The sequence below is a fragment of the Pantherophis guttatus genome, chromosome 2 (assembly GCF_059756535.1).
Source record: "Pantherophis guttatus breed Tessera chromosome 2, ASM5975653v1, whole genome shotgun sequence".
NCBI classification, from domain to species: Eukaryota; Metazoa; Chordata; class Lepidosauria; order Squamata; family Colubridae; genus Pantherophis; species Pantherophis guttatus.
In genome coordinates, this window is record NC_142064.1 from 258690872 (window position 1) to 258705937 (window position 15066).

A 15066-nucleotide genomic window follows, 5' to 3' on the forward strand; every position below is an offset into this window, starting at 1 on the left:
GTAATGTGTGTCGCAACTCTCTTATTGCTGTAACTGGTACACACACTCTGGTACTGGGCCCATAACCAGTGTTGAGGGTAAAACTCAACTGCAAACTCTGCAAAGTGGTGCAATGGACCAGACAGCAAATAGATACGTTGCTTAGCACAGCCAATTAGTCATCTTGTAGCAGTTAAAGTTACAGAACATAGTTTTCTATGTATTACCTACCCAACCGTAGGATAAGCATCCAACACTTTACCTGTCCTAACCGAAAGCCCTATCAATTGTGGAGCCGACCAGCAACAGGGAGCCACAGCAGAGGGATGAAAGAGCCACATGCGGCTCCAGAGCCGTAGGTTACTGACCCCTGCCCTAATCCTAACCAGACCAGCTGTGCATGCATTTCAATATTTTTGAGGAGGGCTTATTTTTGGGGAAGAGTTTATTTTTGGTAGAGGGCATATTTTCGGGGGAGGTCTTATTTTTGGGGAAACACGGTATATAATTTTATATCTTAAGTCTGGTGTCATTTCTCTGCACAATCTCAATGGATGGTTTGATTTTCATTCTTCAATCTGGGGTAAGCATCTTCTGAATCTTTGGCTTAAGAACTGACATAAAGCGGAGACAAAGAAATCAGCCACATAATGTTTGCAGACCGATCCCTTTTTAAAAGCCCAGGGGAAAGATTTTCTTCAATAACAATAATAAAGCTATCAAAAAAAAACCCCTTGCTTCAATTGCCACCTCTTTTATCTGCGGCCGTCCAGGGCAAGTGTCAGTACTTTGGAACAATGGCTTGGATCTCAGCTGTGTTTCCAATAGCAACCCTCCAGAGAGACAAAGAGTGGCTTCCTTTTTTCCGATCAATATTAAAAGCTGTCCTTGAAGGCCAAAGAGAAAAAGCAAAACATCCCCCATCCTCACTCAGCAGCAGGGCACTCTGGCGTGTGCCTTCTCCTGGCGTTGTGAAGAGCAGATAAGTGCTTCTAGTCCTCATTAATCTCTCTGCTCAGACAGCAAGAGACCCGGCTGTATCTCACTTCTCATGCTTTTAACATTTGGTCAGACTGTCCGGAAATCAAACAATAAGGTTGAGTAACCCCCCCATCCCAAAGCTCCTGAAATGCAAGAGGAGTTTTTTCTCTGGCTTGGTTCACCTGACATGCCAAGCCAGGTTAGATTAATGGTAGATTAGGCGATTAATCCACTCACACAAAAGACAGTAAACCAGGGGTGTCAAACTCAATTTCAGCCACATCAGGGCTATGGTTGACCTCGGGGGACTGGGTGGGCGTGGCCAACTGGGTGGGTGTGGCCACCTGGGTGGGCGTGGCCACCTTGACACCACTTCCCAAACCGCTGACATGTTTCCTCTTTGCATTAGGTAGACCGGGCCGAAGCCATGCGCTTAAATACGTGAAGACTGAAAAAAACCCAGACTCTTTGGGGATCTAAGTCCACATGAAATCATAGGCCAATTTGGGAGCCAGGCACTCATTTGCTCAGACTGCAGACAGTCCTCGACTTATGACCACAATTGAGCACCAAATTTCTGTTGCTAAGGGGGACATTGGTTCAGTGAGTTTTGCCCCCATTTTACCACCTTTCTTGCCACAGTTGTTTAAGGGAAACACTGCAGTTGATAAGTTGGTAACACGGTTGTTAAGCGAACCTGGTTTCCCCATGGACTTTGCTTGTCAGAAGGTCGCAAAAGGGGATCACGTGACTTTGGGACACAGCAACGGTCATAAATATGAACCGAATTGCCCAGCATCTGAATTTTGATCCCGTGATCCTGGGGATGCTACAAAGGTTCTAAGTATGAAAAAGAAAAAAAAGCTATAAAGCTATAAAGGGGAGGAAAAGCTCTCTAGGGCAGTGATGGCGAACCTTTTCAGCACCAAGTGCCCAAACCGGAACGCACGTGCATGTGTGTGCATGTGCGTGCGCTGGAGCACCAGAAAACCTGAAGACCAGCTGGCTGCCATATGCATGCCTGTTTTTTGGGCCATTTTCAGCCTGGTTTTTTTGGGCCATTTTGAGGCCTTTTTCGGGCCATTTTCAGGCCATTTTTCAGGCTGTTTTTAGGCTGTTTTTTTGGACCATTTTCAGGCTGTTTTTCAGCTGTTTTGTGTCTGAAAAATGGCCTGTTTCTTTGCCATTTTTCAGGCCATTTTCAGGCCATTTTTGGGGGCTTTTTCGGGCCATTTTCAGACTGGTTTTTGGGGCCGTTTTCAGGCCTTTTTTCTGCCCATTTTCAGGCCATTTTTCAGACTGTTTTCAGGTTGATTTTCAGGCCATTTTCAGGCTGTTTTTCAGCTGTTTTTGGCCCGGAAACTGGCCTGTTTCTTTGCCATTTTTCAGGCCGTTTTCAGTCCTTTTTTGGGGCCTTTTTGGGGCCATGTTCAGGCCATTTTTTGGCCATTTTTCAGCCATTTTGGGGCCTTTTTTCAGAAACCAGAAGAGCAGCTGGTGACGGTGCGTGTGCCCACAGAGAGGGCTCTGCGTGCCACCTCTGGCACACGTGCCATAGGTTCACCATCATGGCTCTAGGGTAACTTTTCTCAGCCTGGCCAATTTCCAGATGGGCTGGATGACAAATCTGATCCTTCCCAGCCAAGCACAATCAATGCTGGCTGAGGATAATGAGGGCTGTGGTCCAAAACATGCGACCCATTGATTGGGGAAGGCTGAGCTGTCCCTCAAATTTACGACCATTGCAGCATTCCCATGGTCATGTGATCAAAATTCAGGTGCTTGAGGTCTGTCTCATATTTATGACGGTTGCAGTATCCCAGGGTCATGTGATCCCCTTTTGCAATCTTCTGACAAGAAAAGCCAGACTCACTTAATAACCGTCTTACTAACTTAACAACTGCAGTGATTCACTTAACAATGGTGACAAGAAAGATGGCAAAATGGGACAAAGTTTATGACTCCATTGTGGTCACAAGCCGAGGACAACCTGTATTCCAGCTTTGGTCGCCACAATGTAAAAAAGATGTTGAGCCTCTAGAAATAATGCAGAGAAGAGCAAGAAAGATGATTAGGGGACTGAAGGCTAAAACATATAAAGAATGGTTGTTGGAATTGGGTATGTCTAGTTTGAAGAAGGACCAGGGAAGACATGATAGCAGTGTTCCAATATCTCAGGGGCTGCCACAAAGAAGATGGAGTCAAGCTATTCTCCAAAACAGCTGAGGGCAGAACAAGAAGCAATGAGTAGAAACTAATCAAGGAGAGATGCAATCTAGAACTAAGGAGAAATTTCCTGACAGAACAATTAATCAGTGGAACAACTTGCCTCCAGAACTTCCAGTGTTGGACTGCTCCAACACTGGAAGTTTTAAGAAGAGATTGGATAACCAGTGGTTATCTCCACTGATGATTGGCTCCCAGTGGTCTTCCGGGTGTGATTCAAGGTGTTGGTTACCACCTTTAAAGCGCTCCATGGCATTGGACCTGGGTACCTTCGAGACCGTCTTCTGCCACCAGTAGCCTCCCACCGGCCAGTCCGCTCCCACAGAGAGGGTCTCCTCAGGGTGCCATCGGCCCAATTATGTCGGCTGGCGACCCCCAGGGGGAGGGCCTTCTCTGTGGGAGCCCCTGCCCTTTGGAATGAACTGCCCCCCGAAATTCGTAAAATCTCTGATCTCCGTATATTTTGCTGTGCCCTCAAAACCATGTTGTTCCGCCAGGCTGGGCTATCAATATAAAGATTTTAATTGGTTTTAAATGGGATTTTAAACTCAGGGTTTTATAAATAGGGCCTATTATTTAATAATTTTAATTATTTTTAAATATTGTCTGTCTTTGTGTTTTTAATTAGGCTGTACACCGCCCTGAGTCCTTCGGGAGAAGGGCGGTATAGAAATAAAATAAAATAAATAAATAAATAAAATAAAATAACCATTTGTTTGAAGTGGTGTAGGGTTTCCTGCCTGAGCAGGAGGTTGGACTTGAAGACCTCCAAGGTCCCTTCCAACTCTCTTATTCTGAGGATACCCAAGGAAAAAGGAAAATATACTGGGTAAAAGTGAAAGACTCCCTGCCAATTAGAGTCCCTGCCAATTAGATTGGACAAAATGGAGTAACAGAGATCAGCAGTTTGGCTGCGGACAAGGGAATGGCTTGTGACTTGCAAGGAAAATTCCAGAGGGTTAAACGCTTCCAATTTTTTTTTTATGTGCCTCTTCTCAAGGACTCAAAGGCAAGCGTAATTCTACGTCTGTCTGCACTTTGTCTCTCTTCATTCCTTCTTAAATCCAAGGGACAGCTGACACAGTCCCTGCGGTTGTCAGGCTGAGTTGACCGCTCCTTCTGCACCGCTTGTGGCTGCTGTATTTCTGCTGTATTACAGAGCTAACCGCTCTTAAAATCCTGCCTCTCTTCACTAGGCTTGGGTTACATTTATATACCACAGAGCCAAAAAAAAAAAAGCTACAGTCTGTGAAATGAATCATCCACAAGCCGAGGCTCACCCAACGCAACATGCTCAGTAGCGACGGCTTTTACCAATCCACATTGCAAAACTTTGCTGAAGCAACAGGCCACGTTGTGGCTTAGCGCGAGGTGCGGATCCAGTTCCAGGGACTTGTTGGTGGAGCGTCTGTTTTGCAGGGCTCAGGTTTGCCTGTTCATGTTCTCGGACCTGCACACTTAACGGTAAGTTTTAAAAAAAGGTTACTTCCAAAGGTATGGAAGGAGGCTTGCCTGTTTATGCAAAGGCTGGGGAAGGGTGAGAAAAAGCTTTGACTCATGGAAGGAAGCTTTTAGACTGCCGTGGTTCAAAACACAAAGCCGTTTGTGTATGTGTGTGTGTGTGTGTGTGTGTGTGTGTGTGGTTTGAAAATGAAATTGTGTGTGCTCTGCACAGGGCCGGATTTAGATGAAAAGAGGCCCTAGGCTATTCCACTTATGAGGCCCTTTCACCTATAGTGAAAGTGTAATTTTAATTTTGCTAACAATTTGAATGTAGGCCCCTCTTGATCTTGAGGCCCTAGGCTGAAGCCTAGTTAGCCTATAGGAAAATCCGGCCCTGGCTCTGCAAACATGCTGAGGGCAGGCTTGTTAATCTTCTCCCCTTTTAAACGTAAATTTTAATTTGTTTTTAAATTATTGGGTATTTTAAATTTGTCTCAGCCAAATTATTTAATTCGTTTTTATTCTATTTTAAATTTTTGTATTTATGTGTCTTATTCTGTGGCTGTTCGCCGCCCTGAGTCCTTCGGGAGTAGGGCGGTATAGAAATCCAATAAAGAAAAGAAAGAAAGAAAGAAGAAAGAAAAAGAAGTGCTTTCAGAATTACAGGTAGTCCTCGACTTACGACCACAATGGAGCCCCACATTTATGTTGCTAAGCAAGACGCATCAGTTAAGTGACTTTTGCCCCATTCTACAGCCTTTCTTGCTACAGTTGCTCGGCGAATCCCTGCAGTTTTTTAAGTTAGTAACACGGTTGTTAAATGAATCCAGCTTCCCCATTGCTTCTTTGCTTGTCAGAAGCGGTCGCAAAAAGGGATCACGTGACCCCGGGACACTGCAGCCGTCCTAAATATAAGTCGGTTGCCTAGTGTCTGAATTTGGATCGCATGACCGTGGGGATGTTGCAATGGTCGTAAGTGTGAAAAACGGTCGTAAGTCACCTTTTTCTGGTGTCGTTGTAACTTTGAATGGTCACTGAATGAACTGTTGTAAGTCGAGTATACTGTTCCAGTATTTGAGGGGCTGCCACAAGGAAGTGGAGGTCAACTTATTTTCCAAAGCACCGGAAGGCCAGATAAGAAACAATGGATGGAAACTGAACCAAGGAGAGAAGCAACCTGGAATTGAGGAGAAACTTCCTAACAGTGAGGACAATTAACCAGTGGAACAGCTTGCCTCCAGAAATTGTGAATGCTCCATCACTGGAGGTTTTTAAGAAGAGACTAGACAGCAACCTATCTGAAATGGTATAGAGTCTCCCGCTTGAGCAGGGGGTTGGATAAGAAGATCTTGAAAGTCCCTTCTAGCTCTATTTTGATTGATTGAATGTGCTACTGGTTTCCTGTGCTATGTGTAGTTTATAGATGTGGGGAAAATTCTGGGATTTTAGATTAAACTCCACAGAAAAGGTGGCATTTTTTCCCCCAATAATGTGCCTGTTAGCACATAGGAGAACCTATTCACCTGATCTCTGTAGAACTGTTGTTGCCATCTGGAAGGAGAGAGTGATAAATACAGTAAATACACATTTTATGGGATTACTACAAATACCATTACCGTCAACCAGAAATTCAACAGGGGAGGCTGCCAGGTGTCCACTATTTGAGCGGACAGTCCGCTTTTTTCACATTATGTTCACTATTTTTTTTTTCACAAAATAGTGGACATTTTTTTTTATTCAAAAGCTTTATGATGAAATGGTACGTAATCTAAAGCTGTACAGTCTAAGAGAATAAGGATAGGAGAATCGCGTTTTGTCTTTTTTTTTCATAAGTTAGAATGAGACAAAGATCGAATATCCATTGAACTCGATTCTCCGAAAAAAATTAATGATGAGATTAAAATAAAAATATATTATAAAATTATGTACAGTTCACATTTTTAAAATGTATTGTAGCTTGTGTCGACTGACCTAAAATGGCGTGTTAAAATGTTTGTAAGAAAATATATAATTTAATTGCAATTTTTTTAAAAAAAATTTACTACTTAACACCCCCCGCCCCACCCCCCCGCTTGTCCGCTATTTTTTGGAAGCAGACCTGGCAACCCTAGAAGCCTTTTCTGATTCAGGAATAGCTTCTTGGCCACCCGAGAATTTCTGCCTGCTAGGCAGTTGCTAGAGAATCTTTACCAACACATACCACACGCATTAAAAAGTGTCTTTGTGGTTATAAGGGAGGGAACAATCCTATTATCTATCTTTGTCAATTGGTTATTTAATCAGCAAGCCTTCGCTTGTCCTATTACACAACCTCTGACTTCCTCATTCCACGGTCCTGGGGACACAAAACCGAATCTTATTGCAGGATACAATATTAAAAGTCGCCCCGTGATAGTTACTTCTACCTCTCGCAAGTCCCTCGGCCGACTGTGAGTGAATTATTATTATTATTATTATTATTATTATTATTATTATTATTATTGAGATTTATATGCCGCCCTATCTCCAGCCGCACTCAGGGCGGCTCACAACAGTAAAAAACATCTAATGAAAAAGTTAAAAAGAAATTATTGGAACTGTAGTGCAATCTACCTTGGAAAGTTAAAAAGAAATTATTGGAACTGTAGTGCAATCTATCTTGGAAAGTTAGCAAGTCAGTAGTGGGTTTCAAATTTTTTTACTACGGGTTCTGTGGGTGTGGCTTGGTGGGCGTGGCAGGGGAAGGTTATTGCAAAATCTCCATTCCCTCCCGATCAGCTGGAACTCGGGAGGCAGAGAATAGATGGGGGCGGGGCCAGTCAGAGGTAATATTTTCCAGTTCTCAGAACTACTCAAAATTTTTGCTACCGGTTCTCCAGAACTGGTCAGAACCTACTGAAACCCACCTCTGTAGCAAGTCTTCCTTGAATAAAAACGGGCTTATGAATTGCTTGGCTGCAATTGACAAAGTCATCTGGAATTTATGACTGTGTAGTAGGGGACTTGCAGGAAATAGTGTGCTGTGAATAATTCTTGCGGGCTTGCAGAAGAGAAAGTACCGGTAACTAAAAATGCATGGCCGGCTAAAACCCTGAAAATGACTTTGTAATCCTCCTGAGGGGTTGTTTTTTTTAAAGCATGTTGAAAATATTTCTCATCAGACCCACTTAAAGATATGTTACTCTCAATGGGGGTTATTGTCCAGTTGATGTTTGCGATAACAATTCTGCTCAAGTCTTCTCTGTCTTTAATCAAGACAGTAATTTGAGGTTTCTTCTTCCTTTACAAAGTCCATCAGAATCAGGATGGCCAAATGGCACCTGCATTTTCTTAAAACACATTATATTGGCCTTCGGTCACTCCCAGGCCCAAATTTCGACCATCTTACAATAATTTGGTATATAAATTTTAGGAAGGGGACAGGAAAAATATGTCATAAGCTAATAAGCTGCTTGCGTACCTGGCTCCCTGCCGCGTGGCAGCAGCCCTGCCTGAGCTACTCGACGTGATAGCCACGGTGGCAGTTGATACACCCAGGCTTATGGTCATGGGTGATTTCAACTTGCCATCCGTTGGTGAAACGTCTGGGATGGCTCGGGAGTTCATGGCTTCCATGACGGCCATGGACCTGACCCAGGTAGTTCATGGCCCCACTCACGGGGGGGGACACACTCTAGACTTGATTTTTGTCTCTGGCCAGTGGTTGAGTGATCTTGTTATAGGGGATATAGACATGGAACCCTTGTCATGGTCAGATCACTCACTCCTTCATCTGGACCTTCGTACCGCTACACCCCGCCGCAGGGAGGCGGTCCCAATTAGATGGGTCCGCCCCAGGCGCCTGATGGATCCTGATAGGTTCCAGACGGAGCTTGGGCCAATTCCTGATGATCTGGCACACAACTCGGCCGAGGACCTGGTAGCTGCCTGGGATCGGGCGGCTGGTGGGGCCTTGGATCGAGTCGTGCCTTTGCGGCCTCTGACCCGCTGTCGATCCCTCGCGGCTCCTTGGTTCACCGAGGAGCTGAGGGAGATGAAACGCCGGAAAAGACGCCTAGAGAGCGGTTGGAGGGCCAGTCGCGCTGAATCTGACCGAACACTGGTAAGGTCGCATATTAAGACCTACCTAGTGGCGATAAAGACGGCAAAGTGTAATTACTTTTCCGCCTCTATTGCGTCATCAGGGAATCGTCCGGCAGCCCTGTTCAGGGTAACCCGCTCCCTGCTCCATCTGGGAGCGCGGGAGGATCCCTTGGAAGGCAGGGCGGAGGATTTCGGACAATACCTGTATGACAAAATCGCTCAGATCCGGGGGGACTTGGACTCTGACTGGGTAGATCAGGGCAGGGTGACGAGGAATAGTCTTGAGAATGTTATCTGGGAGGAGTTTGATGCTGTGACTCCCGATGATGTGGACAGGATTTTGGGGAGACTTAGTGCGGCCACATGTTTACTGGACCCGTGTCCCTCCTGGTTGGTACTGGCCTCTCGGGAGGTTACACGAGGCTGGCTCCAGGGTGTTATCAATGCTTCATTGAGTGAGGGTTACTTCCCCGCGGCCTTGAAAGAGGCGGTGGTGAGGCCTCTCCTCAAGAAGCCGTCCCTGGATCCGGCAATATTGGCCAACTATCGTCCTGTCTCCAACCTTCGCTTTCTGGCAAAGGTTGTTGAGAGTGTGGTCGCGCGACAGTTTCCGCAATTCCTGGAGGAAACATCCTATCTGGATCCGTTCCAGTCTGGTTTCAGGCCTGGGCACAGCACAGAAACGGCATTGGTCGCGTTGGTTGATGATCTCTGGAGGGCTCGGGACAGGGGTTGCTCCTCTGTTCTGGTCCTGTTAGACCTCTCAGCGGCTTTTGATACCATCGACCATGGTATCATGCTGCACCGGTTGGAAGAGTTGGGGATGGGGGGCACCGTGTTACGGTGGTTCTCCTCCTTTCTCTCCGACCGGTCGCAGTTCGTGTTGACAGGGGGGCAGAGGTCGACCTCGAGGCCTCTTATATGTGGAGTGCCTCAGGGGTCGGTCCTCTCGCCCCTCCTGTTCAACATTTATGTGAAGCCGCTGGGCGAGATCATCCGTGGCTTTGGGGTGAGATACCATCAGTACGCTGATGATACTCAGCTGTACATCTCCACCCCAGGCCACCCCAATGATGCCCTTGAAGTGATGTCCCAGTGCCTGGAGGCTGTACGGATCTGGATGGGGAGGAACAGGCTCAGTCAACCCTTCCAAGACTGAGTGGCTGTGGTTCCCGGCATCCCGATATAGTCAGTTGACTCCATCACTGACTATTGGGGGCGAGTCTTTGGCCCCCACAGAGAGGGCTCGCAATCTGGGAGTCCTCCTGGATACACAGCTGTCCTTGGAGGAACATCTGACGGCTGTAACCAGGGGGACCTTTTATCAGGTTCGCCTGATCCGCCAGTTGCGGCCCTTTCTTGATCGGGTTTCCCTGTGCACAGTCACTCATGCCCTCGTGACCTCTCGCCTTGATTACTGTAACGCTCTCTACATGGGGCTCCCCTTGAAGAGCACCCGGAGGCTCCAACTGGTCCAGAACGCAGCAGCGCGGGTAGTGACGGGAGCAGCATGGCGCTCCCATGTAACACCGCTCCTGCGCGAGCTGCACTGGCTCCCAGTGGTCTTCCGGGTGCGCTTCAAGGTGTTGGTTATCACCTTTAAAGCGCTCCATGGCATAGGGCCTAGCTATCTCCGAGACCGCCTGCTGCCACCGACGACCTCCCATCGACCCGTGCGCTCCCACAGAGAGGGCCTCCTCGGGGTGCCATCAGCCAAACAATGCAGGCTGGTGACCCCCAGGGGGAGGGCCTTCTCTGTGGGGGCTCCCACCCTCTGGAATCAGTTGCCCCCTGAGATAAGGAGAATCCATGACCTCAGTGCCTTCCGCCGTGCCCTTAAAACCTTCCTTTTCCAACAAGCCGGGCTGGCCTAATTCTTTTTACATGTTTTTTAATTGTTTGGTTTATTGTTTTAATTAATGGGCCCAAATTTATATATATTTTTTAACTGTATTTTAATATTTGTATTTGATGTTTTTATTTGGCTGTTCACCGCCCTGAGTCCTCAGGGAGAAGGGCGGTATACAAATTCAAAAATAAATAAATAAATAAATAAATAAACCTTCTCCTCCTTCTCCTTCTCCGCCTTCTCCTTCTCCTTCTCTTCCTTCTCCTTCTCCTCCTTCTTCTCCTTCTCCTTCTCCTCCTCCTCCTCCTCCTTCTTCTTCTTCTCCTTCTCCTCCTTCTTCTCCTTCTCCTCCTTCTCCTTCTTCTTCTCCTTCTCCTTCTTTCCCTTCTCCTTCTTCTTCTCCTCCTCCTTCTTCTTCTCCTTCTCCTCCTTCTTCTCCTTCTCCTTCTCCTCCTTCTTCTCCTTCTCCTCCTCCTCCTTCTTCTTCATTACCTCCTCCTTCTCCTCCTCCTCCTCCTTCTTCTTCATTACCTTCTCCTCCTCCTCCTCCTTCTCCTCCTCCTCCTCCTCCTTCTCCTCCTCCTCCTCCTCCTTCTCCTCCTTCTCCTCCACCTTGTTCTGCTCCTTCTTCTTCTCCTTCTCCTTCTCCTCCTCCTCCTCCTCTTCATGTGGGAGCAGCCACTTGAACAGCGTGCACGCAGTGGTGTAGAAAGCAAAGGGAAGACTACTACACTATTTATCTCCTAGGAAAATCATGTTATATGTCATACTTCACTTAATCCTCCAAGGAAAGATTGAAGGCAAACGAGGTCCAGGCAGAAGAAGAACATCATGGCTTCAAAATCTAAGGGACTGGTTTGGACAAAACTCAGCAGCACTTTTTCGTGCGGCTGCTGATAAAAATAGGATTGCCAACATGATTGCCAACGTCCGATGATGGATATGGAAGGAGGAGGAGGAAGAGGAGGAGGAAGAGGAGGAGGAGGAGGAGGAGGAGGAGGAGGGGGATTTCTCATGAGGAATGATGGTTGGAAACACTTGAGTTTTCCAGAATACAGCCTGAAGCTAGAGATAATTGGTTTTTGATTTGACTGATTGATTTTGGTTATGTACCATCAACTCATTTTTGATTCGTAGTGATCGCATATATAGATGTTCTGCATAATGATCTATCCCTAACCTCTTTCATGTCTCCCAACACAGTGCTTTTCATCACTATAATCTATATATTTTGCTGCTGGTCCTCCCCTTCTCTTCCCTGCCACCTTTCCCAGTGTTAGTGTCTTTTCTGGAGACCTTTGTCTTTGCAGAATGTCCCAAAGGTGCTTTTTCAGGAGGCAACTGAACTTTCTTGTTGTTGGTTTTTTTTGGAAGATGTTTCGCTTCTCATCCAAAGAAGCTTCTTCAGCTCTGACAGGATGGTGGGGAATGGAAGGATTTATAGAATGGAAGCTTCTTGGATGAGAAGCGAAACTTCTTCAAAAGAAAAAACAAGAAAGTTCAGTTGCCTCCTGAAAAAGCACCTTTGGGACAACCATGACCTGGATGACTGCGAATCTCTACAGACTTTGCAGAATGTGTTCAAAATAGGATCACTTGAGGTGGGTCATTATTAATGCCTTGAGTGAAAACTCTGATGATGATGATGATGATGATGATGATGATGATGATGATGATATAATCCATCAGTTTGTTCTCTTGGCTGTCCACAGAATTTTCAATTGTCTTCTCCAACACCAGCATTCAAAGACAGAATATCAAGAGTTGGAAGGGATCTCAGAGGTCTTCTAGTCCAACCTCCTGCTGAAGCAGGGAATCCCATGTCATTTCAGATAAATTTCAGACAAGGGTTTCAGTGACCCTCAAAAACAATGCAAATGACCAGCTGTCTGCAAGGAATATAAATCCTTCCGTTTCCCCACCATTCAGTCAGAACTGAAGGAGCTTCTTGGATGAGAAGCGAAACGTCTTTAAAGAAAAAACAAGAAAGTCCAGTTGCTTCCTGAAAAAGCACCTTTGGGATTCAGACAAACAGTTATCCAAACCCTTCTTTAAAAACCTCTAGTGGTGAAGCACCCACAACTTCTGGAAGACATCAAGAGTCTCCCTCTCCTGTTTCTTCAAAGTCCAATTTTCACTTCCATAAAGTGGGACCAAGATTTGCATGATTCTGATCTTTGTCGGTATAGACGCATTGAGCATCTTTTCCAAGATCTTCATGACTCCTCTACCAAGTGTTGATCTGCAGTATATTTCTTGACTGCTTCTGTTTCTTTCCTGTCAATGGTTGATCCTAACCAGGGGTGGACTTCAAAAATTTTAGCAAGAGATTCTCTGCCCAGTTGCTGGGTGGGCGTGGCTTAGTTGGCCTCCTGCACTGCAGCGGTGCAGTGGTGTTTTCCTCGAGCCTCCGGGAGGGCGAAAACGGCCTCCCCAAGCTCCAGAGGCTCTCCGGAGGCCTTCCCAAACTTCCGGTAGGCCTGTTTTTCGCCCTCCCTGAGCCTCTCCGCCAGGGGTGGGTTCTAATTTTTTTTACTACCGGTTCTGTGGGCGTGGCTTATTTTGTGGGTGTGGCTTGGAGGTCATGTGACTAGGTGGGCGTGGCTAGCTGGTCAGAGTCATTTCTGGAAGGTCCTCGCACTTACGACCAGTCCTCGCACTTATGACCCGACTCATTTGTTTGCTTTTAACACTGATCTGCTGTAGGACGGCCCTTTGAAGCCCCGTGGCAAGAGTTTAAACAGTTTTTTTCCCTCTAGTCATCAGCTGGGGACTCAGGAGGCAGCAATAGATTGGGGGTGGGACCAAATAAAAGATAAGAATAATGGGGGTGGGTGGGAGGGCGGGGGGGAGAACCGGTTCGGTGACGTCATATCGTCACCACTACTGGCTCGGCCGAACCGGACCAAACCGGGAGGAACCCACACTGCTCTGCGCACACCCTGCACTTACCTGCATCCAAAACGTGCCGCATGGGAACTCCTGGGAGAGGCAGGGTGGGGTGGGCAGGGCCAGTCAGGAGTGGGATTTGGGGGTTCTCCGAACTGCACAGAATCTTAGCTAGAGGTTCTCCCAAGCCCCTGTGAACCCCCAGCAGCCCACTCCTGATCCTAACAGGCATAAGCTATCCACCCCTTCGATCTCTTCGTTGCCAGTTCTGAAGCTGGTTGTTCTACTTGTCATTAGCTGTCTTTACATTTAAATTTAGTCCCATCTGAAGCTGGAGATGGGTGGAAGATAAATTAGGAGCACTTGAGATGTTGAATCACATCCTATCATAACAATGAGGTTTATGCAAGGTGCAGTTAATTGCTCATTGAAACTAGAACTCCTATCCGATAGAGCGATGCTGATTAAGGTGTTCTGCGAATTGAAGATTACAGGATTACAGGTAGTCTTCGGTTTACGATCACAATTGAGCTCTAAATATCTGTTGCTAAGTGAGACAATTGCTAATTGAGTTTTGCCCCATTTTACGACCTTTCTTGCCACCGTTGTTAAGTGAATCACTGCAGATGTTAAGCTAGTAACACCGTTGTAAAGCAACTCTGGCTTCCCCATTGACTTTGCCTGTCAGAAATAAGCTAATATAAAAAGAAACTTAGTTAAAATTATTTGGTTATATTATTACTATTGTTATTAGTACATGTGTTACTTTATTTATATTATTGTTATCAGTTTATGTGTTGATACTTACTATTGTCTTTTGGGGGGGTCTTTTTTCTTGTAAATGGTATACACTAACAATACACTGTATTCAAAAATGTTTATAAATAAAACTATATATATATAAAAAAAGAAGTGACAAGCAAAAAGTGGTGACCTGGGACACTGCAACCGTCATAAATGTGAAACGGTTGCCAAATGTCTGAATTTGGATCGTATGACCATGGGGAGCGAGAAAAGCTAAATCCCCGTCGGTGCCAGGGCCACTTAGGCCCAGCCAAGATCACGTGCCCCCCCCATCTCTGCTGGGCCTAGGCGGCCATGGCACCGATGGGGATCCGGTAACTGACTTTTGCCTGCTGGGCCTGGGTGTGCTCTACCACCTCAGCTCAGACTTTCTAGCTGATCTAGATGATCCTGGAAACATGGCAAGCATCATAAATATGAGCCAGTTGCCAAGCATCCAAATTTCGATCACGTGGCCAGAGGGATGCTGCAACGGGTTATAAGTGTGAAAAACAGCGATGAGACACTTTATTTCAGTGCCGTTGTAAACATTGAAACGGTCACTAAACGAATGATTATAAGTCAAGGCCTGCCTGTACCTAGAAGGTATCAGGCTGAGGGAAGTCTGCTCTATTCAAAGCGAGAGTGTGTTACTGACTAGGTTACACCTGACTAGGTGGCTCAGTGGCTAAGACACTGAGCTTGTCGATCAGAAAGGTAGGCAGTTCGGCAGTTCGACTCCCTAATACAGGTCTCCTGCATGAGCTGGGGGGTTGGACTAGATGACCTCCAAGGTCCCTTCCAGCTCTGTTACTGTTAAAAAAAATTCTAATTGGTTGATAATAAAAACAAGG

General features: G+C 46.2%; 1 protein-coding gene across 1 annotated transcript in view; it reads left to right on the top strand.

Moving 5' to 3' along the window:
- Positions 1-4197: 4197 nt before the first annotated feature.
- LOC117667867 (regulator of G protein signaling 3-like) overlaps positions 4198-15066 on the top strand; it is a 57530-nt gene continuing 46661 nt past the window's right edge. The window contains exon 1 of the mRNA XM_034421487.3: positions 4198-4650. The gene's annotated coding sequence lies outside the window, so the exon portion shown is untranslated. The remainder of the gene's footprint in view (positions 4651-15066) is intronic.